The sequence below is a fragment of the Lytechinus pictus genome, chromosome 19 (genome assembly GCF_037042905.1).
Source record: "Lytechinus pictus isolate F3 Inbred chromosome 19, Lp3.0, whole genome shotgun sequence".
NCBI lineage: Eukaryota > Metazoa > Echinodermata > Echinoidea > Temnopleuroida > Toxopneustidae > Lytechinus > Lytechinus pictus.
The window spans coordinates 309,284-314,098 of record NC_087263.1 but is presented as its reverse complement, the minus strand read 5'-3'; the positions used below and the strand labels follow the sequence as shown (position 1 = coordinate 314,098).

Here is a 4,815-nt window from a genome sequence, read left to right as displayed (position 1 = left end):
CGGGGCTATTTTTGAGCTCACCAGACCATATTTGCCACATTGTATTTATATTTATATTGGACCCTATGGCCCGTATTCTGAAGTCAGGTCTAACTTAAACTCAGGTTTAAAGTTGTGGTTGAAGTATGAAGAGCCAATCGTTACATAAATCACTAACAGTAGGTATATCATGCTTCAGCTAATTTTGCTCTCAAATCATTCGTAATTGCCTAGGAAGTATGAAAAGATTATTGTCTTCACCATCGATGAATCAGGAAAGGAGTACCACAGTAAACATAAGAAACATACAACTTAATAAAAAATTTGATACTTTTGGCTTCCCATACTTAAAGGTATTGTTTAACTTTGTGAGCAGCTGATTTAAAAAATTCTCAAACCAAGATGAAACATGTGTACAAGTGCATGTATTAGAACTAATAAACCCTGAAAACGACCATTATTGAGAATGAAAAGCTAAAACTACAAGGCAAACACCGATTTTGTAAATAGGCGTCTTATAGACGCCTAAATAGTACACATAAGTGTATGGGATGAAATTAATGTCGGGGGGTGGGTTGAGTTAGCCAATTAAGACCGTAACGGAGCAAACTTTACAGATGCTACGGGACACCAGATCTGAGCTTCTTTGACTTTATTGAGGTTTGCCAAAACCAACAAAAAGAAAGGAGTAACAAAACAACAACCCTGCAATGACAGAAATGAAATAAGATTATCAATAACACCATTTCAAAAACATGTCATTAGCACTTGCATCACACAATGTACATAATAGACTGCAGATATTGAATACATGGCAAAATATGGATATTGAAAGTGGGGTGTATTCATCTCTATCTTTTACTGAAATGATAAAATACATGCATTCCTCAAAAACAGCTTGTAAATATTATCGTTGTAGCTATCATCTCAAAACTATTTAGTAGTTATAATAAGCATATTACTCATATTTAGTCAGATGACATAAGAATGCATCATACACTGTATACATCACGATATTCTATTAAAATGAATCATTTATACACAAATAGAAGAATCCATGTAATTAATGCCTACCCAAAGTCAGAGGCTACTGGTGGTTACACACCACCTACATCACCCAGGATACCACAAAGGAGTAGCAGCTTCTACATTATTTGAAATCTCGATGAGGATCAAATGAGTCGGACCAGCTATAATTAAAGAAAGCAACAATCGTAACCATAAGATAATCATAACTCCAACTCATGATAAAATTGCTTAGAATTCCCTGAATTAATAGCTTTAAAAATATTATATTTCTCAAACAATTCTACTACTTTCAGTGTGGATAATCATTGGTAATGATATACTCACAAATATCAATGTTTTCTTTTGCACGAATAAATAATCCAATTAGTAAAAACTATGTTCATTAATTCCAAAGTTTTGATCAAGACCCAAGTACTTGATAGAGCAAGTAGCTCTATCGAACGGAGTCAAACTGCATATTTCTGTCTATTGAGCTTAACACAACCATTCTCTATTACAGTTTACTCATCTGATACTGCAATTAAAAGAGTAATTTAAGTCTACAAACAATATGTGTATGTTCAGTAAGCAAAGAAGTCATAGATCTAACTTCTTAGTTCAGAACCATAATCATAAATCATCACATCATATAATATAACGAGGTCAGCTAGAAGCATACCTTACTATGGGCGCCGCCATCTTGAAATACAATGTTTACTATAGAACGCCCTCTATGTTATCTTTCAAATAATCTACTAAAACTTTCTCTTCAATTCAACAAGTAATCCTAAATTTCTGACCTTTCAAATATCAAGTATTACTTATATTCATTATTCCCAACAATGTCTAGCACAAAAAGTAAACCAGTAGATATCCTCATAATTTGTAAGTTACAACTCGTCTTTGAACTTGACCGAGATACACTTGCTTTGCCAAAGTTATGAAAGTAAAAGTGACTAAATTCAATCTTCAAACAAGTCATTCTTTTCTCATAATTTTGTCCATGATAGTATAGAAACGATTAGTTATTAAATTAATTACATTTTACTGTAATTCTATGCAAAAATAAGACAAAACGACACTTACATCAGCCCTTTCCCAGGCCTGCTTCGATTGCAGTCCGACCTGCACCAGAACCAGGACGTGCAATAATCTACCTAACGTAAAATGCCAAGAAGCAGTGGAGTCGCGGAACCACCCAAAAAATATCATTCCGCTAAGGATTTGTTAAACTTCAAAACAGCCAATATGAAAAGATATAAGTATATATATTGTTTTCACTCAATATTACGAGAAAACAAATCCTTAAAATCCTTTAAAATACATAACAAGGATTAGAAAATAACTAGAATTATATTTTTCGAGTGTACATACATCGATCATCCTAACCCTATCCAGTGATCCGGCCGATCAAGAGAATTCCAAACACCTGTACGAAAATAATATGCAAATTAGGCACATTCTTCTTAAGCAACCTAAATGAAAATTCCACTTTCCGACATTAAGATGGTGTTTTCGGTCACTTTATATTTCAATTTTTGAAGCAATAAATAATTATTTTTGAACGCAATTTTTTCTGGGCTTCATTTTTGTAACATATCACAGACACAGGTGACAAGTGTGACCTTCTAGCTCAGATTTTTTAAAAGTCAAACCAATGTTAACCAATCACTTTAAACCACAACTTTAAATCCGACTTCAGAATACTGGCCTATGTGAATTTCAGGGGCACTTTGTTAGGTTTCCATGGCTCTGTAGGGCATTTCAGGGGCACTTTGTTAGGTTTCCATGGCTCTGTAGGGCATTTCAGGGGCAAAAAACGCCATGAGCCCCCATGTAATTTTTTTCCTGTTTGTCATCACAATCAATTTTATATCTATGGCATCAAATTTGCAGCTGACCTCAAAAAGAAACTCTTGAACAAGGGCTCGTCCAATTGAACCTCTCTTTCTTGTTCGACAAAACCTGCAATGATTATCCAGTTGCAGATTGTGATTTTTGCTCAGAAAAAGCTCATATAAAATAGCATTCTCAGAACTACATTTGCAATCTGTATTGACAGTATTCTCAAATGGCATTTCAAAATGGAAGCATAAACCATATCCAAACTGAAATTCAGGATGTAACCCTGTGAATTTGTTGACAAATACATACAGGAAAAAGTACAATGACATAGAGGGTGTGCAGTGCAGGCATGCACAGCAAAAGAAACATAATTGTTTTAATGGCGACATTTTTTCTCATTCAGATTCAGTTTATTATATTGTAGTGTTTCTGTATTTGGACTTACTGTTTGTTGTCCCGACCGGGGGTGGGGGGGGGGGGAGTCCTTCCGTTCTTTTTTATTTTTAAACCAATTTTTTTCTTGCAAAAGACTTTGTTTTTAACAGAATAGACCAATTTTAATTCTAATCAATTTGCTTTTTGTAAAACTCTATATTCTGAGATATATATAGTAATTCTTGACATACTTCATGGAATATAAACAAACTAAAACAAAACAAGAAAATGAAAAATAAATACTACATAAATAGAGCCACAAGGCCTTGTATGGTTTGTTTACATAGAAAGGTTTAATAACAGAAAACCACAACAAAACTATTCTCTGTGTGCCCCCCCCCCATGATGAAATCTTGGATCCTCCCCTGGGTATACCATTGTACTTGCTTGCACTTGTACATAAGATTGAGAGTATTCATGTCTGTCTGGAAATACAGACAACTTCCTTTCACTTTCACCTAAATGACAAACCTTTTAACACCTATTTAGAACCACAATAAACAGGGATACAATGAATCAATTGCAGTTATTATTGACTTGCTTTGGTGTGATAAGGAGAATGGTTATGTGATCAATTCATTTAAAATATAAAGAAAGGGCTGGATTGGATGATCTTTCAATTTATTGTCAAATTCTGATAAAGTTCATTTTGACATTTCCATTGAGTGACGATTCAAATATGGAAAGAGCCTGTTTATCAGTCTTTGAGGAAAAGCTCACTTTATAAATGAATACAAATGTTCTTTGAGAGAGAATAAAAATAATATCTTCAAGAGATGAGTATTGAGAACCATTAGAAGGCACCAGCAATAATGCCCCCCCCCCCCTCATGAGTTTATCTAGAGTAGGCCCGTGGATTACATTGTAGTATTTCGTGAAGTACTATTAAACTGTATCAATGCAATCTTGTACGTTAGGTTTATAGGTTTCAATGATGAAAGAGAAATTTGATGTCCAGAGGCTGAAGAACTGCTGGCACACGGTCTAAAAGATTGTATTTAAATAAAAGCAGGGGGGAAAATCCATGGGGGCTTGGGGCGATTTCCCCCCTAAAATGGTCAAAGAAGCCCCCGAAAACAAAGGGAAAATTTCCTTGAAAACCACATTCACTGCAAGGTTGTAAAGCTTATCCAATTCCGCAGAGTTAAGGAGTAAATTGTAAGCAGTAGCCCCTGAAAATGAAAAATTAATATATTGCCTGAAGAGGGCTACGTAACACAAAGATTAGCGATCAATCGCTAAATGAACTGACCAATCAATATCAATGTTACACGCGCATTAGGTTTAAATTACTGACCAATCAGTGCGGTTCTTTCATACTTGCAATTCATCGCAAATCTTTGTGTTACGGAGCCCAGGAGTCAATACTTGATGACATGTATAGAAACAGTTAAGTCTGGTATGAAGACTAGTCTGCCTGTGGAGAGTTTAGACAGTGTTGAAGCATAGAGCTAGCATTGCAACCAGGCAGTGAACCAAACCAATAACAGGCAGTCAGTGAGAGAACGCACAAGAGATGTCCTGAGAGAATAGCACTGCTCTGATCAG

At 35.1% G+C, this 4,815-nt stretch overlaps 1 long non-coding RNA gene across 1 annotated transcript; it reads right to left on the bottom strand.

Annotated features, from left to right (window-relative positions):
• Positions 1–616: 616 nt before the first annotated feature.
• Positions 617–3,464, bottom strand: LOC135157635 (uncharacterized). The gene is made up of 2 exons (XR_010296622.1): positions 1,054–3,464; positions 617–684 (listed from the first exon to the last, which is right to left on the bottom strand). It is a non-coding gene; the product is annotated as an uncharacterized LOC135157635 (long non-coding RNA).
• Between the last annotated feature and the right edge of the window lie 1,351 nt (positions 3,465–4,815).